At 35.0% G+C, this 27,788-nt stretch overlaps 1 long non-coding RNA gene across 1 annotated transcript; it reads right to left on the bottom strand.

Annotated features, from left to right (window-relative positions):
- Positions 1-23,195: 23,195 nt before the first annotated feature.
- LOC128550149 (uncharacterized) lies at positions 23,196-25,493 on the bottom strand. The gene is made up of 3 exons (XR_008368141.1): positions 25,252-25,493; positions 24,482-24,600; positions 23,196-23,431 (listed from the first exon to the last, which is right to left on the bottom strand). It is a non-coding gene; the product is annotated as an uncharacterized LOC128550149 (long non-coding RNA).
- Between the last annotated feature and the right edge of the window lie 2,295 nt (positions 25,494-27,788).

Below are 27,788 nucleotides of genomic sequence, written 5' to 3'. Positions count from 1 at the left end.
AGGAAGGTAATGGCTGACGAGTGATTCCCTTGTTTTTTTACACTTTTCAGCTCAGGGACAGATTTTTAAAATACATGTTTCAAATGGTGTTTTTAATCTGTGAAAAAATATTCTGCATCAAGCTAGATGACATTTTTATTAGTCTAGATGAAAAACTTTAAAATCTATGAAGAAAAATGTTCTTTTTTTTTCAAAAGAAGTTATGACAGCAATTCAAATTTGAATTTCGGGGGAGGGGTGGCTTATCATACAAGTAGCCATGTGACTCCAGTGTGGTCACATGGCAATCCATGCCATGTAAATATTCTTCATGCCATATAAAACTAATGCTGTATGATTTACTTGAGAAATGTTTTATTGTAAGAATTATCAAAATAACATCCAATAAATTGAATAACATGGAACTGGATATATGTTTAAATGTGCATTTATCCAGAAATACACATTGAAAAAAAAATCAGCAATGGCTACAGAGTCAGTAACACTATATATTCGTTTTTCCCGAGCATTCTTGCCTTTTTCCTAAGATACTTTCTTTTACGCCAGGCGTTTTTTCTTTCAAGCATTGGCCAAAACATTTTATATCTGATATTTCTTGAAACATGATTAGTAAGTTTTATGCCCTGATCCCTTTTTCATCCAGGATTGCTGATTTGCAGTTACAAATGGAGAACAAAGGAAGTATGCACATGCACCATCATCTGTTGAATCAGAATCACTACTTTCATTAGATATTAAATTTCCATCAGCTACAACATTTCTGTTGCCAGTTTCTAGTGACACATTGTGAACATAATCACTGACCTCACTGCCCCCCTACCCCTCTTGTAGTCATGTGAGGATTCGAAACAAAAGAAAAACGTAATAAAGCAATCATACTCTTAATCAGCAGTCTCATACATTCTAGTTTAAGACCAAACTTGGGTATAACAGGAAGGTAATGGCTGACGAGTGATTCCCTTGTTTTTTTACACTTTTCAGCTCAGGGACAGATTTTTAAAATACATGTTTCAAATGGTGTTTTTAATCTGTGAAAAAATATTCTGCATCAAGCTAGATGACATTTTTATTAGTCTAGATGAAAAACTTTAAAATCTATGAAGAAAAATGTTCTTTTTTTTTCAAAAGAAGTTATGACAGCAATTCAAATTTGAATTTCGGGGGAGGGGTGGCTTATCATACAAGTAGCCATGTGACTCCAGTGTGGTCACATGGCAATCCATGCCATGTAAATATTCTTCATGCCATATAAAACTAATGCTGTATGATTTACTTGAGAAATGTTTTATTGTAAGAATTATCAAAATAACATCCAATAAATTGAATAACATGGAACTGGATATATGTTTAAATGTGCATTTATCCAGAAATACACATTGAAAAAAAATCAGCAATGGCTACAGAGTCAGTAACACTATATATTCGTTTTTCCCGAGCATTCTTGCCTTTTTCCTAAGATACTTTCTTTTACGCCAGGCGTTTTTTCTTTCAAGCATTGGCCAAAACATTTTATATCTGATATTTCTTGAAACATGATTAGTAAGTTTTATGCCCTGATCCCTTTTTCATCCAGGATTGCTGATTTGCAGTTACAAATGGAGAACAAAGGAAGTATGCACATGCACCATCATCTGTTGAATCAGAATCACTACTTTCATTAGATATTAAATTTCCATCAGCTACAACATTTCTGTTGCCAGTTTCTAGTGACACATTGTGAACATAATCACTGACCTCACTGCCCCCCTACCCCTCTTGTAGTCATGTGAGGATTCGAAACAAAAGAAAAACGTAATAAAGCAATCATACTCTTAATCAGCAGTCTCATACATTCTAGTTTAAGACCAAACTTGGGTATAACAGGAAGGTAATGGCTGACGAGTGATTCCCTTGTTTTTTTACACTTTTCAGCTCAGGGACAGATTTTTAAAATACATGTTTCAAATGGTGTTTTTAATCTGTGAAAAAATATTCTGCATCAAGCTAGATGACATTTTTATTAGTCTAGATGAAAAACTTTAAAATCTATGAAGAAAAATGTTCTTTTTTTTCAAAAGAAGTTATGACAGCAATTCAAATTTGAATTTCGGGGGAGGGGTGGCTTATCATACAAGTAGCCATGTGACTCCAGTGTGGTCACATGGCAATCCATGCCATGTAAATATTCTTCATGCCATATAAAACTAATGCTGTATGATTTACTTGAGAAATGTTTTATTGTAAGAATTATCAAAATAACATCCAATAAATTGAATAACATGGAACTGGATATATGTTTAAATGTGCATTTATCCAGAAATACACATTGAAAAAAATCAGCAATGGCTACAGAGTCAGTAACACTATATATTCGTTTTTCCCGAGCATTCTTGCCTTTTTCCTAAGATACTTTCTTTTACGCCCGCAGTTTTTTCTTTCAAGCATTGGCCAAAACATTTTATATCTGATATTTCTTGAAACATGATTAGTAAGTTTTATGCCCTGATCCCTTTTTCATCCAGGATTGCTGATTTGCAGTTACAAATGGAGAACAAAGGAAGTATGCACATGCACCAACATCTGTTGAATCAGAATCACTACTTTCATTAGATATTAAATTTCCATCAGCTACAACATTTCTGTTGCCAGTTTCTAGTGACACATTGTGAACATAATCACTGACCTCACTGCCCCCCTACCCCTCTTGTGTTGGTGGCACTATTAAAAATCCCAATAGTTGTGATTGTAAAGAGCTTCAATGATAGGTTTCTGCTTTTCAATAATCAGTTATGACTAAACAAACTTATCCATCTAGATTTAATCAACACAATACTCAAACAAAACAGCTTTCCTAAAATTATGCCAGGCAACAAATAATTCCCTCCTAAAATGATGTCAGGCTAAGGTCATCTAAATATAGTCCAAGCAAATATGTAAGGGTAGGTAACACATGCAGCCACATATCGCTATACTTAAAATTTATTAAACTGACTTCATGGAATTAAAATAAATACTGAATTTCTTTCATTAATTGTTTCAGAAAATATGCACTAATTTGATAGATAAATTATTAGAGACGAGATGAAACCAAACTTGCTAGTCATGTCACATCTCTGTATTGTATTGCAGTGTGCCAAATAAAACAGAATTGTGATAGTTTGTTTTATCAATGATTTGATAGCAGCATATCAATACACTTTCTGATGGGGCTACTGTTTTATATATGATTATATGCATTATTGCAATATTAGGGTAAGGGAATAAACTTTTCCGAAAAAGCATACAGGTTAAAAACTAACATTGCAACCCCTAACTGGAATGAAAATGTATACAGAAAAGTGACATCAGAGAAAAACATAAGTAACACTTCTGCTTTAAGAAAAACAATCAAAACGAAAGTTCTGACACTGTTGCACTGTCCAATTTGGCTAAACTTTGATGACTCTCGCTACGATAACCGCTATATCTCAAAACTGTGTTGAATTTTATTTGCGAATCTGAAGTGGATGTAAAAATTGAAAACTTACAAGCTACTAGAATATTGAATATGGATTTTCTTGCTTATTTTGCTTTTACTGCATGATTTCTGTCAGGACAAATGCATTTATATTATAGATTCAGCAATTGCACGTATATAATCACGGGACCTCCGTGGCGGAGTGGTTAAGACCACTGACCTCAAATCACTTGCCCCTTACCGGTGTTCTTTCCAGGTAACCGTTCGTGATGAAATAATGCACGGAGAGGCACCTATGTTCTTCCTAAACTATCAGAGCTGGAAAGTCGACATCTGACCTATAACTGATTTGGTGCAACGTTGAATTGAAACGACAACAAAAAGTTAAAAAAAAACCTCTATGATGGCTGATATCTGCCAATTATTATTTCTTTTCCGAAACTCAATCAAGATTTAAGATGTAAAAATAGTGGGAAAGCAGTGCAAAATCACGCTGATGAGAAAGATCGCAGAATCCGCGGGGCGCGTGGTGATACGTCGAGATTTATATACTCAAAATGCGATGTCATGTGTCGAAATCTTGACATGTAAACAATTAATCTCCGCCGTTATCTTTCTTAAATCTCGTCTAAAGCTCCGTGCTGTCGTATATAAGCATATTTTTTTCACCCAAAATTCCCATATTTGAACATCTTAAACTTCGTGTGTTCGCCCTGCGGCCCCACCGACACTATCATGCAGCGAAAGGGCGACAAAAAGCGGGCTCTAACTAGCATGTTTCTGCTTTGCGACCTTGCCATTTTGTATCTTAAATAATCAACATGATTTTATCCCGCGCATGAGCTGATTTTTCACCCCGTGACTGTATTACGTCTCAAATCGCGACTTTGTAGTATAATCCTTACAATTCTTAACTTATCCTGAATATTCTTTCTGTTCAGATTTGTTCACACCCTTTCCAGAAGTAGTTGATTTCTTTATGCTGCCTTTTTGGTAGTTCTTATTTCCCATAATACTTATTCCATAATAGGCAACTCAGATAAAGTGCAACATGTCTGACTATAGTCTCAAGAACCAGAGGGGTAAACAGGTGTGGTAAAAGTAAAAAGTATTTTGATGTTTTTCTTTAGTCATGTTGTGATTTATTGGAACTTTCTGTTCTTATATCTGGAAAAAAATGTGATTCATCACGTCCGTCTTTGTGATAGATGCATTGAAGTGGCACTTCTCGCGCCAATATCTGAAACTGATTTAAAAAGAACATGTTGGTGTTACCAAGTGTAACACGTTTCAGTCAATTTATTTAGGAAGTTTTGAATATTTACTCTCTTCATGGGATACGTGTTTATAAACTCACAGTGGTATCATCGAAAGAGACCGTAAGTTTTTTTCAAGCCAAAGAAAAACGATGATGAAATATGAATTAATGAGAAAAAACGAAACATGAAAACACACAATAAAGGAATGTTATGTTCTTGTATAAGACAATCCCACGCTAAGTTTATGGAGATCACCACACTTTTCGATACAACGTACTTAAAATAATATTTGATGACAATCATATTTTAGGATCGTTTTGAAGTATTGTACTCAAACAATTTATTATATAATAGCAGGCTAAGATTGACGAAAGCGATGAGATGTGCTACAACCCACACACCCTTTGTATCTGCTTAACACGTATATTACATGTGAAGTACTATTTTTACGTCCGGTGTCAGGATTTTCGTTATTCAAGGATAATCTCTATGGCTTAAAATACATGTAAAATTACAGCTATATGAAAACAATTATCTTCTTCTTGATAGTCACAGCAAAACTATACGTAATGTTTTCTTTTTCAGAACGAAGTTATTCAATTTTTAAGTTAGTTCGGGAAATAAAATGAATAACTTCGTTCTGCAAAAAAAACAAGAGCTGTCACTAATGGTGGCAAATGCCCCCCGCAGCGCCTTGACCTTTGACCTGGTGACCTTGACCTTTGACGTGGCGACCCAAAAAGTCAATAGGGGTCGTGTACTCAATAAGTACTAATAGCATGTGAAGTTTGAAGGCCCTGGGTTCAGTAGTTCGCGAGTAAAGTGCCTTCATGCAAAAAGTTAACGTTGGACCCTGTGACCTTGACCTTTGACCCGAAAGTCAGTAGGGGTCGTGTACTCAGTGAGTACTATCAGCAAGTGAAGTTTGAAGGTCCTGGGTGCAGTGGTTCGCGAGTAAAGTGCCTTCATGCAAAACGTTAACGTTGGTCCCTGTGACCTTGACCTTTGACCTGGTGACCCCAAAGTCAATAGGGATCGTGTACTCATTGAGTACTATCAGCACGTGAAGTTTGAAGGTCCTGGGTGCAGTGGTTCGCGAGTAAAGGGCCTTCATGCAAAACGTTAACCTTGGCCCCTGTGACCTTGACCTTTGACCTGGTGACCACAAAGTCAGTAGGGGTCGTGTACTCAGTGAGAACTATCAGCTTGTGAAGATTGAAGTCCTGGGTGTAGTGGTTCGCGAGTAAAGTGCCTTCATGCAAAAAGTTAACGTTGGCCCCTGTGACCTTGACTTTTGACCTGGTGACCATAAAGTCAGTAGGGGTCGTGTACTCTGTGAGTACTATCAGCACGTGAAGTTTGAAGGTCCTGGATCAGTGGTTCGCGAGTAAAGTGCCTTCATGCAAATAGTTAACGTTGGCCCCTGTGACCTTGACCTTTGACTTGGTGTCCCCAAAGTCAGTAGGGGTCGTGTACTGAGTGAGTACTATCAGCAAGTGAAGATTGAAGGTCCTGGGTGCAGTGGTACGCGAATAAAATGCCTTCATGCAAATAGTTAACGTTGGCCCCTGTGACCTTGACCTTGAACTTGGTGACCGCAAAGTCAGTAGGGGTCGTGTACTCAGTGAGTACTATCAGCAAGTGAAGTTTGAAGGTCCTGGGTGCAGTGGTTCGCGAGTAAAGTGCCTTCATGCAAAAAGTTAACGTTGGCCCCTGTGACCTTGACCTTTGATCTGGTGACCCCAAAGTCAGTAGGTGTCGTGTACTCGATTAGTACTATCAGCCTGTGAAGCTTGAAGGTCCTTGGTGCAGTGGTTCGCGGGTAAAGTGCCTTCATGCAATAAGTTAACGTTGGCCCCTGTGACCTTGACCTTTGACCTGGTGACCCCAAAGTCAGTAGGGGTCGTGTACTCAATGAGTACTATCAGCCTGTGAAGTTTGAAGGTCCTGTTTGGAGTGGTTCGCGAGTAAAGTGCCTTCATGCAAAAAGTTAACGTTGTGACTAACGAACAGTTGAAAACTAATATGCCTCCCTTCGGGGGCATAAGAAGCAACAACTAAAAAGCATTATGAATGATTATTAAGGTAGTTTCAGTGCCCACCCGCTTAGCTCAGTAGAGACAGCGTTGGTCTACAGGTCGCGAGTTCGATCCCTGGGCGGGGCGTATGTTCTCCGTGACGATTTGATAAAAGATATTATGTCTGAAATCATTCGTCCTCCACCTCTGATAATTCATGTAGGGAAGTTGGCAGTTACTTGCGGAAAACAGGTTTGTACTGATACAGAATCCAGGAACACTGGTTAGGTAAAATGCCCGCCGTTACATGACTGAAGTACTGTTGATAAAACGGCGTTAAACCCAAAACAAACAAACAAACATAAGTTAGTTCGGTTAAATTCAATATTTTTCATATTTCCACTTTAAGCGTTTACCCAGATAATTTTAACTTTACAAAATCTTCTAACATTGAACTTTATACATCAAGTTTTACCACAAGCAGTGTGAATTCCCGCGACAAATTTATTCGATTGTTCGTTTTGGGTTTAACGCCGTTTTTCAACAGTATTTCAGTCATGTAACGGCGTGCAGTTAAGGCATCGCCTACAGTGGCAGCCATTTAACTCAAAATTTTACATGGAAATTTTCATAAAAATAAAAGATGACTAAGTGGTAACAATAAAGTCAATAAATTTGTCATAATTATGTTTTAAATATCTATGTGAACATATGCAAGTAGAAGGATGTGCATTTTACTACCTGTATTATGCCTTTATTCGATATTTTTCTATGACAAAATTTTGCAATTTTATCTGCAGTCAAACTCGATATATATTCAATACATTTCAAAGATAATTACAGCCATTTGTAAAGCAGACTGTGAAGAATAAAGTCTTCAGAAATTATTTTGAAATTTTACCTGATTACTGAATTATACACAAAAATCCCAACACCATCAATTTATCCAATTTGTGTTATCTGTTTACACATAATTTACATGTATATAAACAGGTGATATTATAGGATTATGTATAGGTTTACCTGGCTACCTGTGGTCAGTAATGCATGTACAAACAACATTTTAAATTAAATTTACATGGGGTTGTCATTTTATGTCTAATGCAATAACCAGGAACAATTTCGACAAAAATCCGTAGGAGTTTGCAGTATACATATTGTACTATGAAATTAACTAAATTTTGTCTTTGTAATATTTTTTATATTGGAGTTCTACTGCACATAAAATTTCAATATTTTGGGGTAAATTTTCGGTCTAAACAAGACTCAAATATTTTACAAGTGGCATATGTACTATAAATCATCATATGCTTCTTATGTTGATGATAATTTGACCAGCTGTTAAGGCTTTAGTGCAATTTTCAAGAGAAAAATACTCTGCCTGAAAATATGAACTGATACGAATTGTGACTGTTGCGATGCCTTAACCTAACCGGTGTTCCTAGATTCTGTACCAGTACAAATCTGTTCTCCGCAAGTAACTGCCAACTACCCCACATGAATCAGAGGTGAAGGACTAATGATTTCAGACACAGTGTCGTTTATTAAATAGTCACGGAGAACATACGCCCCACCCGAGGATCGAACTCACGACAGACCAACGCTCTACCCGCGACAAATTTAAATAATTCATCATAATTCTTATATAATGTACAAATAAACTAAAAACGCCAAGAACGGTTGCTAGCAAACGAACACATGACAAGATTAATAACATAGGATCAATTCGTTTCGCATTTGCGGTGTACGCCGTTTCGCTGCTAGCATCCGGCTAGGCATTCGTTTCATTTCCTGGCAGTGCCCGGGTCAATCCGGCAAACGCCGATGTACGCCGGTCTTGAGAAAACATTTGCAAGAGAAAACGTTTATTATCTGGCATGCAATGAAACTAGAGCATTCTTTTCTAACAGTAAGTTTAAGAGAGACAACCTATGGAGTTGTGATCAGGTTTGTGAAGCTCTAAGGTTTCTATTAGATAATATGTTTATAAATTTTGCAATTAAACTTACAGACAAGTAATTAGTATCCTGATGGGAACTAACTAGTATCACGATTCACGATGGAAAAAAACTGCGCCCCAATCATTGCTGATTTATTCTTATACTGTTATGAACGATATTTCATGCTTAGTTTATCCTCTGAGACACAATTTGAAATTATTGTGCTTTTAATGGAACCTCGAGGTACCTTGATGATATTTTAAATATGGACAACCTATATTTTTCAGAAATGGTGAAACACATTTACCCAAAATAGTTTCAGCTTAAGAAGGCTAATACTTCAGATTTAGAATGTTTGGACTCAAATTTAATAATATAATACTAACCTAAAACACTTTTAAAACTTGGACTTACACACCCGGAATACCATGGAGATGTAGTTTATAAAATTCGGAAAATTAAACATAGTCCTTATTTTAATCAGATATTTGTAAAATGTGTTAAAACGTTTATCAAAAGAGGATACGATGCAAAAATCGTGAAACACAGCGCATCTTTGGTGATTGACCCCTCTACATTTAATAGCAACGCTTTCCTATTTGATGGTGCGATGACTAATAAAGTGTAAGACTCCATGATGCTTTTATCCAAAATCCTACATAAAACGGACGGAAGGAGTGGAATTTTGTCTTGCAGCTTTCTTAGTCGTGCCCTTCTAAGTTAGGCTCTTGGTGCTTTGACTTCAGACAAGTTGTTGAGTACATTTGATTAATCATAACTTAGATTTACCTTAATGTTATGTTTAACTTAATATGATCTGGTATTTTTACGCTAATGTTAGAATCTTTCTCAGCGTGGATTTTATTTACACAGTCTAACTTTTTGTTTGTCTTGTATTGTGTGTTGCGTATGTCGTCTTGTTTATTGTAAGCGTTTCTTTCCTCTTTCTCCTCACTCCCACTATTGCCCACAATGCTTTAGCATCCCCTCCCCCTTTACTATGAGTAAGAAATCGTGTCCACCTTTATTTTGGCTGCGGTATCCGATTGCTGTTTTTTTCTGGTTATATGTGTGCGTTTGTGTGCTTGTGCGTCTTTGTGTCTTGGGCGGTGCCATACAGTGTTGTTATATCTTACTTGTCTGTTTATCAATGTTAGTTAGTTGTATGTGGGTGTATGTATTTGTCTTTGGTACATGAATGTCTGCGCTACTTTGGTTTACGTTGTAGTGTAACTGTGATTAAGGAACGTAGCATTCCCTTTGTATATTCATCATTGTTCTACTTTACCCTTCAACCCTCTCCCTCTTTCTACCCCTTCCTCCCCTCTATATTTTGCATAAAATTAAAATGTACTTGTTGGATTTTTGAAGCAACCCGTCTGTAATATTTTTCCATTACAGCTTCTTTTTGTTGTGGGCCCACTTTGCAAATGCGTGGCTCTGAGGCTGTGTTTGTGGTGCTCTGTTCTTCCGAGAAATCTACCCTTTCCTATTATCTTGCGAGATAGGCATATATTTTCGCCATATATATTAGGATAAACATTTGGAAATTTAGTGTTACAACGAGAAAGGAAGAAACATACCACAAGAAAGCAACCGTAACATATTTGGAACAGAACACAATAGAAAATCATAATAAATTATGAATTTTACATTTTATTTGCAGCACGGGTGACCGCCGGACCGTTCGTTTATTTTTTAAACGGAGAGATGTTTTTCTTGCCGCCTAAGTGAACGGCGTAACCCGAGTTGGGTGAAACGAATAGGACCATATATTTGTGAAAACGCAAGCGATATTATGAAAGAGTAGATGATAACACAGATAGAACATTGTAAGATTTATACTGATAGTGTGTTATCGCAAAATTATGGCAAAATTTCCATTCAACACAAGCGATTTGCTACAATTGAAATGGCAGTCATTAAACTCCTGAAAGCCGTTTTAAAGAAGAAGCCGGAACAAACTTACACCAAGAAAATAACCCAAAATAGAACGTGCCGACAATATGCACAGCTAGACTTGATACAAATCTCTGCTTGGAAGTTTCATTAAAATCAGGCAAGATATCATGGATCAAATTTGGAGAAAAACCTAGAGATACGATATATTCAATATATTCATTAAAATCAAAGAGTCATTACTCATTATTAAAATATTATTCTATCGGAACATGCTGCTAAGCTTGGTGCCAATCACTCTAAAATCCAGCTAAAGGTTTTAGAAATTAAGTCCGAACAAGGATTCATTTACACTATATACGGACCGTTCCATGAGAAAACCTGTACTGGTGACAAGATATAACTATTGCAGGATAAATAGTTAGAATAAAAGAAAGTCATTGTTATACGCCTGTCTCGGTGGCAGGCAGGCGGGCAGTCGTCATCATAAAGCTTTTTAAGTCTAACAGTTTTCACCCGATCTTCACCAAACTTGCTGACAATGTTTTTGGGAATAACATCTCGGTCAAGTTTGATAACCACATAAATATCCCAAGGCACTCTTGGATTATGGATTATTACCCGTTATCTGCGAAATTTACCTTGTCCATTCCTACAGTTATGATCCGATTGTCAATTTTATCCCACATGGAACCTAACAAATACCTTAATCCCTTCTTACTCTTTTTGGGGTTAACAAGGCATACAACATCAACGTTATTACCTTTAAGATACGTAACTGAATATTTAGATGGGCGTATTTTGTTACAGTCTGGCACTCTTGTTCTATTTGTGTTAATGCAGAAACTAGAAACTAGTTTATTGTAATTAGTTATCTAAGGCAAATACAATTCTACCATGTTTTAAAATAAATGTTACTTGCGTTGTCAAGGCAACCGAAATTCCAAAGCACCCATGCGCCATGAGAATATAGATATGATTAAAGGCCCGTAATGAAACCAAAATTACTCGTTAAGTTATTTCTTAGTAAGATTACTTTAAACTGTTTTTGAATATTCTATTGTATGATGATTTGTTAGCTGTACGCACAAAATTGTCACAAAAATGACATAAAAACTGCACACTATGTACGACGACGTCGTGCTGTTTTCGTGACGTTCTTAAAGTCAGTCTCCAACTTTCTGCGGTGACTTTTTTCAAAGCACTTCAAGTCCCGCAATAGTAAAGATAACCATTTCACATTTTTAGGTCTGGAAAGTTATAGAATTTTCTTCATGAATATGTTGTTATCTTAATTTTGATTTTATGTCACAAATACAGATTTTGTTATCTACATGCATTGGTCTGACGTTTTACGAAAGAAGTGTCTATCTTAGGTATCCCAGACACCGCAGACTCCTCTGTAGTTATTTTAAAATAGAAAACAATGGAAACTCCACAAGTCGCTTAACACGACACAAACAAAAATGTTGCAGGCTCGGTTTGGTTGAGTCTGTTCATGGACGGAAGTGGAAGTGCATGCTACCGTCCACGCTCTTTAGCCCCGGGTTGAGCAGAACGCAACATTTACACATGTTACAAGTACAAAAAACAATCTGGAGACATCCACATATATGTTTATACGGCGGTGCACATGGAACCTTCAATGATGCACTAACGTGTTATTCCATGAAAAGCGGCGTATCGTCCCCAGTTGAAATAATGGATATGCCCTAAACGAGAAAACACTGGGTAGAACTTAGCAAACTGGACTTTAGAAAGGGGATCTGAGGCTATGGAGCCTGCATTTCAAAGAAACTGTCAAAAGACAAAATCACCATAGCCAAGGGGTGATTATACAATACCCAAAGCTATGAAAGTGGGAGTATTGGAACAACCCAGGCTGAAATGTAAAAGCTGAGTCACTAAACAGTACCAGTATCACGACATAAAAGTCGTGTTGTATGAACAGCTCTGACTGAATGTACGGGGAGAAATTTTACGGCCGCCACACGGCACAACAAGGCTGCTGTGAAAATAAGATAGAAAAGACTGAAATCCTCAATCGGTTTCATTCAGTTATAATCACCAGGAGGTTAAGTTTGACGTTGCTTTGGTAACAAGAGACGTCACTCTTAACTTATGGCGTAGTCTAATATGTTGGCGGATATAGTTATGTCATTATGTCACTATCTGAGTTTGGACCGTCTCTGTTCAGTGATGGTTTCAGTTTTCTAATAAAAGTTATTTCACGTTGCTTCCCGCTGACAACACTGTCTGTAAATATTTAAGAAAACGTGAAAATTTTAAATTTCAGGAAATTGGTTCCTACTTGAACGTCTATTTGTTTACTCTCAAAATGTACTCTTCTTGAGATAATACATATGCCGTTATATATTGTTTTCTTTTTTTTAGTCCAAGATGTTACACAAGGTACATTTTAATCTACTTGAACGAAATTTACAATACTTATACTAAGATCATCTCTCGGTTCTTACCTTTTGTTCGGATAACACCATCATATATAATTTATATAAATAACGTGTGACATCCACCCGCACACGCAAGCGCACACACAGACAAAGCAAAACAAGCAGACAAGTAGGACGAAAACAACACAGTGGGGCACCGCTCATGGACGGCCAGTGGCAGAATAGCTCAGTTTTGAGCCCCAGCCAATATCAGGTGGGGACCTCACCTTACTTATAGTTAAAGAAATTGGGCATAAATGTAGGGGTGGTGGGGGGGGGGGAATAAGGTAGGAACATCACCAAGAAACAAGGCAATAATTACACATAGAATAGGCTAATCATTTTAGAAGCACCAACTGTGAAGATCTAACTACAGTCAAACCTGTATTTAAGACCACCTTTAAACAGAGACCACTTGGCACTAAAGACGACATGTTTTGTTTCCCATTTTAACATTTACAGTGTATTTAACCTGTGAATAAAGACTACCTCCCAACAAAGACCACCTTTTGGCTCTCCCAAGGGTGGTCTTTATAGACATATAAGGTTTGACAGTACTATTATGCGTTCAGTGATTCTAAGTGGTCAAATTTTAAAGTTTCGAACGAATCGGTTCAATTTTCCAAAGTCTGGTTAATCACCTGTACGTTTTGATCAACATACTTGACAGCTTGTCGTTTCTCAATTATCGAACGACAATGCAGTATTTCTTCTATGCGTTTTAACGTTTGAAACATAAACGAACTTGTGCAAATATATAAGATCAATTATATTAAACTATTAATCATTCTTACAAATCCTAAATAAACACATTTAGTATAGAGCAACTAAAAATATCCCAAAGATAGAATATTAATGCGCACGATAAGCTTTTCTAAAGTCTTATAATCACTTTATGTCAATATTATCCTATACAATGTACTTATCATTGTCCGGACACAAGGAAGCATTGCAAATATACGTCCCCTAGCTGGAGTTTTAGGGACACATAAGGCAAATATTTGACAATATTAGATACAGCATGCGGTAAAGATATGCACTGTTTTTAAATAAATGATAAATTCCCATGAACAATAGAGCGTTTCTAAATCCTTGAATTAGTCATAAGGTGAATTACGTTACATTTAGCATGTATAACATATTGCTAATTTTAGTGAAATTTGGTACTTCATTCAGCTGTTATTAATTTGGAATCTATCTTTTATGCATTTTAACGTTAAATAAATTTTGCCTTTACAAGAAACTGAATATTGTTGTTTTTCATTTTACTAAATGACCAAATACGAAAATATCTGTTTGTACATTATAAGTTAAATGTGAGATAAGACCCTGTTTCTTGGGAGCTTCATTAAACGAATGTCATTTTGTTCACTGTAAAGTATACCACAGATCTGTATAATTTGTGTTATTTCTTTTTCCTGTTGGTAAGTTAATATCAATGATTATATCCTCTATGTTGGTTTGCTTGTTGGTAGTATTAACGCATTGATCCCCTTTCAAATTAGTATTATAGTCGCATCATCTGCTGTCTTTTTACTATAGCATATGGGACATGCCAGTTTTGTTCGCTTTTGCTCTGAGTGCGTTCATTATCCTTAACGACAAAATAATGCCATATTCTGTACTACTGTTAGATAAATTGCATAAATATAAATCCGGTTTGAAAGCTGATAATGGTACATGTAAAACAAATGTTATTTTATGACACCACATGTGTAAATCCCTAGTTCTTGAACACATTACTACACTCTCTCGTTATAATTTTGTAACTATTCTTTTGCCTTTTATATTAGTGAACTTTGATCGTGTGTATCATTTGCGACTTTTGTCCGTAAGTAAAGAGAATCCTTAATTTGAGGCTGACTGAATGACAGTATTTAGATATATTTCATATGCACCACCATACATTCCCATGACATTTTAATTGTTCATAACGTTGTTATCAGTTAACACAAGAGTTGCTTTAACTGTTGCCTTATGCTGGGTAGTTTATCAGTTAAAATGCAATCAAGTTTACATTTGAAATTTATGAATCCGACGTAACTGAAGTCACTTCTGGTATAACGTTTGCAATAATTGTTTTTCAATGAAACAGACTTGAAATTCAAGTAAAACGATAAATTAATCGTGTGCTATCTTAGTTACTGGTTGCAGTCCAAAACAAAATTAAATTCTTTTTGTGTATGCTGTCCTGGTCTAGAAATCAGTGTAAATTTCTATATAAAATGCTAGCTGTTCTGGTCCTGAGAATAACGTAAACATAGTGTTAAATAAGCATCTGTGAAAATTGTGAACCATGTTTAACACTTACAGTCTCCATAGATTTAAAATATGTATCATCATGATAAATTTCAAGTAAGAGATCTTGATTCTCTGATTTGCAACTACGAGCTTATCCCATCAATGGACATTAGATACGTACGAACATGTAAGAGGAAAATGAAAGTTTTGTTAAATGAATAGTTACATGGAGTGTCTACCTTTTTCTATTCAACTTTGAAGAGAAAACTTTATGTTTTGTTGAATGAATATTAACATGGCATCAATTTTATCAGTTTTGTAGTGATATATATGCATTCTTAATGGAAATAGGTCCGAACTTCCTTGAAAGCACAAAAGTAGATTACTAAAAAATTATTTTAGAAAAACATGGATGTTAAATATGAATGAAATAGAAAAGACATTATTAGGATCAAACCAAATTCGAATGTGCACATATAAATAATTCTGAGATATTAGCACAGTATCTTAAGAAAGAATAAAATCTCATATTGTAGAGTCACGGACATCTCTTCAAGGGTTTATCGATGCTGCCTTTCATACGGATACTTTCATCGACGAACTGTTTTGTCGTTTAGTTAACACGAAGTTTCAAACCAAAGTTGATGCATCGTTCGGCATAGTATATTGTGCATCCAGTACAGAAAAATGTAGGACAGTCCCGTTTTAAGAATTCGAAGCGATGACCGAGAATACGGAAGCTTAGAAATGTGAGTTTTATCTTTATATTATATCGTTACCTCGTGGTCCATGATATAAAAAAAGATAAAAAAACAAAAATCAAAACTGTTAACTCGTGGCCATGATATATATATAAAAAAACAACAACAAAAAAGCTACCTCGGGACCACGAATAAAGTATTTTTGTTTTTGTTGTTTCTTTTTCTTTTATATATATATTTCGTGACAACGAAGAAAAACCGAGTTTTCTATTTAAACTATCTTGTTGCCATGACATAGCTGGGTTATTTTTGTTGTTGTTTTTTAACTATCTCGTGGCCACGAGATGACATTTATCTTTTTTTTATTTTTATATTTCATGGCCATGAATTAACTTTTCTATTGTTTTATTTTTCTATTTTATATCTCGTGGCCACGAGATAGCTTTTTGTTATTTTTATATCTCGTTGCCACGAAATAGCTTTTTTGTTTATTTCTGTTTTGTATATCGTGTCCATGAGATAACTTTCTGTTTCTTGTTTTTTTTTCTTTTTATATCTCGTGGTCACGAATTAACTTCTTTGTTTTTGTTTTTGTTATATCTCGTGGCTACGAGATAGCTTTTTTCTTTTTTATATCTCGTGACCATGAGATATTTTTTATATCTAGTGACCACGAGAAAATATGAAAATAAAACTCACATGATCCCTCTTCCATACGAAAGAGAAAAAGTAGGTAAAACATAATAATCCATATTGATGGATTAAATACATCTTAACATTATAAAAGTAAATGGCCTATTCTTCAAAAATGTATGTATTGCATCCCGGTTGACCTATACTGAAATCAATATGAAATAAACTTGTACAGCAGGATTTCAGACGTCTAAGCACCAGATTACTTATTCTCACCAAACTATAGAGACAAATATTGACGCAAAGGTGAACTACATAAAAGTAAGACTATACAAAATATCATAGTCAGGTATAAGTAGTGATTTAACATATAAGACAGTTCCATAACTATCAAAAGACTGCACTGGCATATAAATGCTGTTTGGGTTTCCACGTTGATACATCAAAACAGTTGTGCAAAATATATTATGTAAATTACGTAATTAATTTTCTTACACGTGTGTTAAAATCATTAGCATTGCGTAATTGAAAATATATTTGTGCAACAACATTTTTCAATCGATGATATCAATATTAAACCTCTTTAATTGTAGCATTACGAACCTCATATTTGCCCGGTAACCACGAGGCATTTGCAAATAAACTCCCGGGAATGATAGGGACACATGTCATGAAGAAAAAAGTCTGTTTAGATTTATTTCATCAGTTCTAGAAACATCATTAGCTAAGGTATGTACCTGTTTAACTGAACTTTGAAATTTTGGTTTCAATTTTATTACATTACATGAAGCGGTCCAGCTGTATTGCGCAGAGGATTTATGACATGTCCTAAATGCGCATAATGAAGCAGCGGGAATATACTGGCCCACATTATCTTCGAATAACAATGCGATGAGGCATTAGGACTATGTGTGACGATCATATAAAAAGTAAATAAATATTTTGAAAGGAACTGAACTACAGAATTTACAATTTCATCTCATTCGTAGTTTAACCTTGTGTCTATTTAGTGTAATTCAGGGCTAAATCTGTTGTGCTCTTATTCTATGTCAAGTCTGTACAGGTATTAAAATTAGCATAAGTAACAGAAGCCTAATCAAAGCATCTGTAATGTATATTATTTTCTTAAAGTCTGGATAAGGGTTACAGAGGTATACGTGTCCTTTCGACCGCACCAAGACCTCGGAAAGTTAAACTTTTTTATAATCGGTTTCAATTGGTTAGAAAACTGATGATATCTAAATGTAGAACAAATGCTCTGTTTAAGACATGCCTTCAGTTAAATTTCTACTTCTTGATCAAAATAATCTGATTGTGTGGGGAATCAATAAATCAATAAATGTTATCTTTCCACCCCTCTCTCTTGCTCTCTCTCTCTCTCTCTCTCGCACACACACACACACACACACACACGCATACTTGTGTTTTTAAAAGATAATATTAATCCGTCAGTAAGCGTAGATTCCATTTATTTCACTAACCTAAATCTATTTAGTATTTAGTATTTCCTAAATATTAAAGACAATATGGGTGATTTTATGTCATACTTTTTATTTACAATTACAAACCCGTGCAAACACAAATCTGACATTGATTTGGAGACGTATCTAGATTGTATCATTCTTTTGTATGGTCTGTGTCCATGTACTAGTATCAAGGTCACTGTTACAAACTATTTGCCTTGATAAATGATTACAATATCCGTTTCAGTTTTGAATGCACAGTTTACGGCTTGTGTAAGAAGACCAACGCTCTTACAGACCAGACCTTATGTTCTTCGTTCCATTTTAAGATTTAATGCTAAAACACTTAAAATACTACCAGCCTGCGTTCAAGTTACAGCAGCACGATTAAACTGACAAGACGGCGCTTAGATATAATGCTGGAAGACGCACACAGGTTCGATGCACGCACACGAACCTAGATTAAGCAAACCCAAGGAATAGTTTTAATGTTAACGTAAACTATGTTTAGATGTTAAAGGCACTGACCAGCAGATCGTTCAACAACAACAAAAAAGAAGATTTCTTTTAGATATCTGGAAATTAATGCCATATTTCTGAAGTATGCTCTGACATACTTTATGTTATGGGAGCACATGAGGCACATGAGAATAGTTGTTTCTACTACTTTTTACGATTAAAAACGAAAAGCGTTTCTAACGCTTTACTTGAGGTAAACAGTCTCGATTACATGTATAAAAATCTATATTTAACGCGAATACAGCGGAAAACGTCTTTATTGCCGCGGCGGTCCGGGTTCAATTCCCGACACGGTCAGCCTTTTTTTCTTAATTTTGCAGTTTTAAAATAGTTTAGAAACAAAAAATCATATTCTAATGTTCATAATATGACCAAACTTCAATATGAAAGATAAAATATTTTTAGCCAAAATCTGGAGGTCTAGTTTAGTTTAGAAACAAAAACTCATATTTTAATGTTCATAATATGACCAAACTTCAGTATGAAAGAAAAAAATATTTTTAGCCAAAATCTGGAGGTCAGTGCCTTTAAAATATAATACTAAATCATCTGACACGTTAAATAATTGAAAACAATATCTTAAAATTAGCGTGAAATGTCCGGTTCACTTTAATCGTGGTCAAATATCTTAAAATAAGCACACGGACCTATACATTTTATTTCAACACATTATAGGTCATATATTTATTTACAACTGAGAGGAGCTTTGTTAAAATCTACATTATAGAAAGTTACAGTCGCAAAAATGTAACAAAAACTCATGTTCATAATATGACTAAATTTCAACTTGAAAGAAAGATAATTTTTTTATGCAAAATCTGGAGGTCAGTGCCTTTAACACTGTAAATTCTACGTTATCTGTTCATGTGTGCATGTGTCAGTTTAATCAATAATCTAAAACTAAACATAAAACTGCGGCTATTTTGTTCAATTTCATTTTGATAAATGTTGAAGCAACTGTTTACTTGGTAACTACGAGAACAAAATCAATATGATATGATAAGGAAGAAAAAACATTAGGAAGATATATAACATTGTTAGGGTCTTATCTCGTCGTCGTGACATTCTCACTTTTGGCTCGAAAGCTGCTAAAATAAATCGTTTTGGTCATAACTTCTACTGTTCAGTCTGAAAGCTGCCTCTTTACGCATATATTACTTACTATGGTAGCCGTTTCGTTCTGGCGTGTTGAAAAGGTTGAAGAATACCAACATGTAAATGTGTCTAAACCTCAAATTAACGCTCCAATACGATAAATGCATCGGCGGGCTAATTTGTCATTCTTGCGTGTTGGCGCGTTCAAAATTCAGTTGGTAGACCATTTGCTTTATGAAAAATAACTAGAGAATGCTTGGTTTTACAATAGTGAAACTACATAGGATAATTGCTTTTGGTTAGTAGAAGACCACTTTTATTAAGTCAAAGGTTAAGGTCAGAGTGACAGTGAGACTGAAAACTATTTCCGCTGCCCAATAAAAAAGGATGCATTTGCTTACAAAACAGCATAGACTGACTGCCCACAATTGTTTTTGGTGTTAGTAGATCAAAAGTAAAAGTCACTGGAAACGGTTCCGTTCTGTAAGTAAACAACGGTTTGGTCTACGGTCAAGACTAAGCGCATATTTTGTGCTCTGTATCTAGTCATAAAAATGAAAAGAAAAAGATATAATCATTGCATTTGAAAACCGGCTGCGGGTGTTATTTTCAGTCACTTAAAATAATGGGAAATAAATAAGATAAAGATAAACGTGCAAATAATAATAAAGTAAAATGCGCTTATCGCTTTCGTTTATATTATACAGAATATTCCGTTTTGTATTTTTTTTTCTAATTTTTAAATAATTTTTAAGACCGCGCTTGTCTTCACACAAATCAGAACTGAAAATGAAATTAAGAACGGTCGTAGATAATTTTAATATCCCTAAAATGAATCATAGTGGATAACATTACTTTGTTAGCATTATATAAGGTGACGTATAACTTTATTATAATGGAACAAAGGGTCGCAGCACCTTAGGTTGTAGTTTAGACAATTTTGCCAGAATTAAACATATTCTATATCATTGCTATATAGATCTTGAATTCGGACCACACTCCACAACGATTACGCATTGAAGGGGATTAAGCCGGATTAGGGATTATGTCGGTTTAGGGATTAAGTCGGATTAAAATGCCCCGCTGCCCCGCTGCACCGCTGCCCCAACTCTCCGAAACGCCTCGTTATATACTACTAATATTTTAACTGCCAATTTAGAAGGCAGTCTTTTCAAGATTTTTGACATGGATACCAGATGACGTGAAACCGTCTGTTACAATTGTAAACATTTAGTTGCAAGATTTCCATAAAGTCAGCTACTGATGCATACCTCAAACGTAGAATTTAATAGACGATTCATTTATTGTATGACTTGTGGACTACAAGGTTTATACTCCCTCAGTGTTGATTTTGCTGATAGTTCCAAGGAATACGGTCCTAGGAAAAAAACATGAGTTGATAAAATTGTAAAAGAGAAAAACAAAAAATGTGAAAAATGGAAAAAAGAAGAGAAAGAAGGAACGATAAAGAAAAATGAATAGAATGGAATAATTTCATTACGCCAAAAACATGACAAGATTCATGAGCATAGCATGATATACAATTCATAATCTATTCTATTCTATGTTTTTAGGTATAGATTTAAGTGAATTACATTTAGTGCGAGGTTGTTTATGTTTATTTAAGTTGTTTTTAAACAGACATGCGGATTGGTGGTGCCATAGTTCCTCTCTCGAATAGCTGTGAGTAGAAAGGCATTATGATCTAAAGCTGTTCTAACAGAAACGTGAGTCACCCTTCTCAGGGACGAAAGAAGATAGGTAAGTTTGTGTAATATTAGACTTCATCCTAAACAACATAGTTAGTATATTTTTGCATCGTCTGTTTGAGAGAGTTTCCCAAGTTACCTCTCCATATATAGATTTTCCAAGGAAACAAGTCCGGTAGTACCAGAGACGTTGCGTGTATATTCAGTTCGTGTTTTGTTCGTGAACCACAGCTGTCAGATCCACTGAAGAGCACCAACTGACCACTCTCTTAATTACTTGTATCAAAGAAGTATAAAATAAAGTATTATTTTTATAGCTCTTTGCTTGTATGTTTGTTGTACATGGAATATTCATTCCTATACAGTTTTGTCTACTTTATATCCACCTATACTATAACAGCTAGTGGCGAGAAGAGTACATTATATTACATAATAGAGTTAGTTATTAGTTGAATTATAGATGAAAGATTTGAGCGTTTACCCACCATTGAATGGAACAGTGTTGAACAAGAACAGAACAGAACGTATTCTTTTATTTCATCCAGGCATTTTGCAATACAGCATGAATATAGCTCTTATGTCATAGTATAAATGCAACATAAACAATAGAATGGTTCCGACACAAGAAATAATGTTAAACAATAATAACAATTATCGGTACATATTAACATGTAAATAGAGAGTAGGCCTTCATTTACCAATAAATAGTTAGAAAGTGCTTGTACATCACTACATCTACTAAAAAAAAATCAGCAAAAAAAAATGAATAATAATAAAAAAATGTGTCTATCAGGGGGACATTTAGTAATTTAGTATAAGAGTGCGTTATGTATACGCACCTGTAATGTAACCCAAACCGAACCTCACAATCAATTCGCCGCGAAAAGTAGTACCTTTATTTCTGAATGTATCTAGATCTACATTAATATTCTATGAAAACGCTGTATTACAATTATGAAAAAAGTTACAACTGTAACAGTTATGTTATATTTAGATCGATGATATGTGAAATATTTGTTTTAAATATTTAGGAGAATTGATTAGTTCTGCACGTGAATTACGGGGATTTCGTGTTTGACAACAGCTTTCAAGGTCAATACTCAGTCAAGTGTGACTTACACATTCTAAGTGTTGGAACAATAATAACGTATTAGGTTTAGCAGTGTATCATAAAACAACAGATATCAGCATCTTGACATGCACCTTAAATCTGTCCACAGGAGTCTGAAATTCTATCAGTAAGACCATAGAAGTCTATCTTTACAAAAAATACCCCCTATATATATTTTTTGTAAAGATAGACTTCTATGGTCTTACTGATCGAATTTCAGACTCCTGTGATCTGTCCAATACATGTTTTACTAAAAATGAGTTGTCCCCCTTTAAATAAGAATGCCATTTGTAAAGAAATAAATGTAAACAATCGTCAAATACAGTACACTCGCACGATGTTGCAAATGCATCATAACGAAGACATGTAACAGCTTTTTAAAAATGTTGAGCTTTTAAAGGCGCTGAACTGTCCAGAGCAGAAGTGTGGCCCATTCATGCAGCCCCTTTCCGGAATTCAATACATATTATGAGTAAAATGTCAATTGACAATCGTTCTGTAGAATATAATATAAACAGACTGGTAACATTGCCCGATCGGGCTTACGACATAAAAACTAATATTTCTTGAAAAACAATGAAGATATTTCTTTCAAACTTTGTCCATTTATTAAGTGTAACAAATGATACAAATTAGAATAAAAATAACTTAGTTGCCTTTAGTTTTGGTAGAATTATTCCCCCTTTTCAGATTTTTATGACACCATGATAATATTTGAAGTGGCCTAAGACCACAGTTATTTTTACTATATGTTCTATATAGGCACTGGACACTATAGCAATTTTGCATGCATTCCAACCCCTATAAAAATACCTGAACTCAACAGAACTATCCAAGAGAAAAAATTCCAGCCACAGTAAACATTGGGTTGACCGGCTCTTTTTTCCACCATTTTGAACCAAATCACATGCGTATGAAGAATACTCTCTAGATGGCCGCAAACAGGCAAAACAGGCCCTATCAAAAAGTCATGTTATGCATATTCTGACATTTTCATTCTGTCAAATTGTACATGTACCTACTATTTCATATCTCCTCTATTAAATCATGCCATTTATTGCAGGTCTTTCAGTCAAAAATTCACCAATATTCACCATCAAACAGAGGAACTATTTTCCGCGTAACCACTTCCGTATTGTGGTCAACCAAGGGCAAATAACTGTGGTCTTGTGCCTATTTAGACCTATTTTTCTCTCCAAACTAGAAAATATTTTACCAGTATAATCTCAGTTGTATAGCAAATTAAAACTGAAAGTTACACCTTTGTTGAACCATGCACTAAAATTTGACAGCTTCCAATGTTACACATGGTATCGGTCAAATCTGAGCAAAAAAAAAGTTCGCGTACTTTTCAGATGAAAAAAACGCAAAATTCTATAACTTTTTTGTTTGATGAGATTTTCACCCCAAATAAAAAAACAGCATGTTTCCTTAATATACATCTATCCAAATTAAGAGCCACTTCAAGCCTGATTACAATATCACTGTTCCAATTTTAAGGAAAACTATTCATATTACAAAAAGCACGTCAAAACGCGGAGTCTACTCACACAGAAAAAGTAAAATGTGAATTAAGAAAAATCCAGAGCTGTCAAATTTGCCCTTTTTAAGCAGCCCAGTATGTAGGCAAATATGAGAATGAATAGCTTTTGTACATATATGTGTCATATATTTTTTCAGTGATCATTCATTTATGGCTACCCAAGGTAAAATGAGCCAAACAGCTCTGAAAAATCCAATATATGAGCTTACTAAAAAGCTTATGAGTCTTTCTGGAATGAATATTTCACTCAAATCTTACAGTTTACAGGCATTCAGTGCACTCTGTAAAAGAAACATGCACACCATGACCATTTACACTGCACAAAATCTTACACTGTGTATCACAGCTGAGCATTCTGGCAAAACAGCCCCTAAACTCTATAAAGAATGATTTAATTGTACATCACTGCCTGCTGAATGTTCCCAACTGGCTTAATTTCAGCAAAAACCTTAATAGATATCAACCTGAGAAACTACAACTGGTGCTCCTAATTTTTCCTGTGACTAATACCAATGGAAGTGACCCTTCGTGTGACCGAACCAGGATCTTCTGTGTGACTGGAAGGCCTTCGGCCGAACAACATCTGAAATATGAGTCGAGCTAGTCATAATTTCTTAGAATGAATACTTAATCAGTTTACATGATTGTATGTATGTGCAAACTGTATTTCAAAACAATCTGACTGCAAAGAAAGTGTGAAATGCTAAAAAATGCCCCTCAAAGCAAGTTTTCTATGAATATTTATATCACAGTCTCCTTTCCCCATACTGAAACTGTCATAATGTAATATAAAACCTCAAATTCAAGTCTTATGTAAGTAAAATGTGTCATAACAAACAGTCTGAATAACAAAACTATCAATCACAAAGCAGTCTGTCCAGTTTCCTTGCTTTACTGACTGCTAGATCTGAAGCAATGTTTACTATTTTCAGGTGAAATTAGCTACTATCTGAAATAAGTATTCACACTGGGAATACAGCTTACTGCATCAACTATTATGAACAAATTCCTGTCCAATTTCATGGTAACTGATTATAAATGTTATCTCACTACCACACAGGATTTAGAAAGTAGTCATTATGGCAAAACTGGCTGAAATAATGTTATTCCACTACAATTCTATTTTCTGGCTTTTTTTCGCTTGCCGATGCAATTTAACGAAGTCTATTAAATTTTACAAAATCACAGAAAGTACCTGATCTTGATTAAAAGCATCTAAAATGGAATTATTTACCCATTCACAACACCGAACAACTGTCTTCGGTCAAATCTGAGAAGCTGTAGACATATATGTACAAAGGCGGTCAATCCCCGTCTATGCGACAAACTTCACATTGTCCGAGCGCTCTCATTTCAGGTTTTTAGGTACTAAAAGTGTAAGAAATCCAACAGAATAAGTAAATATACAATTCAGGACCTCAGATATGATGATTTATGCTCAATTAATCATTAAGGAAACCAATATGCAAGTCTAGTGTGTGAAAATCTGCCTGTTTAAACTTCAAAATCAATTAAAGTATGGGCCCAAATTTTAGGCCTAATCTGTCCAATTTTCAAGCCCTTGAACTGATTTTTCTTGCACAGATTATGATTACACATATTTCACTATTCACACTGTGTGTACTGTGTAAATTCAAGTAACCAAAAGAGCAATTTTATGTAAACAAGAATAGAAAAAAATACATATCTGACTTTAGGTCAGATTTCCTCAGTCGCAGCTCAAATTTCTAAAAAATCAAAAATACACATCGCGGCATTTGTAATACCCCATTTTGTTTTCCGCATACCGGTTTTTAAACAAAGAACTTATAAAAATGCATTTCATGCATGAAAACCTGCAAAATTAGAAAAAATCCAGAAATATGTAAACTGAAAGTAGGATTTTTCACAAGTTTCAAGTGCATGTATACTTTTTAATCCAAACTGAAGCAATTTCAGCAAATGTAATGATTAATCTAAATATTTTCCAGATTTCTAAAGCCTACCACCATTCACTGTCAAAATTTCAGCCATGTAGATTGAAAAATAACAAAAATATTGACAATTTACTTTCTGACATTTTCCACTATATCAGGGCCCAAGACCACAGTTATTTTACTATATGTTCTATATAGGCACTGGACACTATAGCAATTTTTGCATGCATTCCAACCCCTATAAAAATACCGAACTCAACAGAACTATCCAAGAGAAAAAATTCCAGCCACAGTAAACATTGGGTTGACCGGCTCTTTTTTCCACCATTTTGAACCAAATCACATGCGTATGAAGAATACTCTCTAGATGGCCGCAAACAGGCAAAACAGGCCCTATCAAAAAGTCATGTTATGCATATTCTGACATTTTCATTCTGTCAAATTGTACATGTACCTACTATTTCATATCTCCTCTATTAAATCATGCCATTTATTGCAGGTCTTTCAGTCAAAAATTCACCAATATTCACCATCAAACAGAGGAACTATTTTCCGCGTAACCACTTCCGTATTGTGGTCAACCAAGGGCAAATAACTGTGGTCTTGTGCCAAGTCCCCAAAAAATAGTTCTAATGCTAAGTTTTAAACAAAAAAGGGTTCAATAGCTTTCTAATGCTCTAAATAATTGCACTAGTACATGAGTGTATACATTCTACTGTGCTTTCATTACAACATTAGGCCAAACAAAATTAATGTTTAGTTTCTCGGGCCCGGCCGCATGCGATTTTGACCTGCCGCATCTAAATTTTTTACCAAAGAAAAATTGACGAAATTCTCGAAAAGTGAAAATTCAACAAAAAATGAGGACGAAAGAAAAAAAAATAAGCGAGTATGAATAAATCGTCAAGAACGGTTACTCTGTTCATCTTGGTTGTTCTGTTTATTTAAATATAAGCGTACATTATACATTGATGAGTCGTGCCAAAACGAAACTAAAAAATTCAAGTTGATATCTTTTTATTACCTTGAAAACAATTATATAAAAGAAGTGCTTGTTTAATATGGGTCAGTTTCAGTATTCTGTTTTACGCCCGTTTTCAGCATTATTTCAGTTATATCAAGCGGTCCGTTCACCTAACCATCACTCCTGGGAAGAACCAGTACTAGACCCTAAAGTCCGTAAGCAACTGCATACTTTCTCAGATAAAGAATCCTAGTTGGTAGCAGGGTGTGAACCTACGACCCTGTTTCAATCAGAGGTTTAAGAGATTAAAAGTCCAGGACTGTATCCTCTACACCACGAATCCGGGCTTGATATGGGCTGCCGGACATTGGTTGAATCTGCCAACATTCCACCATAGTGTTCCTATCAACACAAATTGAAAAACATCATATACAAACTTTCATGGTGCTTTCACTCCAGTTTCTTTTAATAGATAATTGTTATAGCTCAATTGTCAGGTAGTGACCATGTGAGCTTTTGTGATCATGTTTTGTCTGTCATCAATTTTGTCTGGTGTCCATGCTTCAACAATTTCTTGTTTAAAATATATAGTAATTTTCTCAGAATATATTGAGTGTCAAATACAATCCTCAGAACAAGTATTGTTCTTATAAGTTATTATCTCCATAAGATGCAATGTCTTTAAGTGTGTTAAAAATGGATGTACATCACTGTATTCCATATAAAACGGGCAATGTCATTAATAGAAAAGAAAATAAAAATATAAAAAAAATCCGCACTGCCTCATTAAATTTTGCAAAAAGTGGCCTGAAAAACTAAACATTAACTTTTTTTGGCCTTATAGAGAAAGGTTAGTTCTAAAAAATATGTTCATACATCTGCACTAGAAAC

The sequence above is a fragment of the Mercenaria mercenaria genome, chromosome 17, assembly GCF_021730395.1.
Source record: "Mercenaria mercenaria strain notata chromosome 17, MADL_Memer_1, whole genome shotgun sequence".
NCBI lineage: Eukaryota > Metazoa > Mollusca > Bivalvia > Venerida > Veneridae > Mercenaria > Mercenaria mercenaria.
The sequence above is the reverse complement of the archived record's forward strand: the minus strand, read 5'-3'. Positions and strand labels throughout refer to the sequence as shown.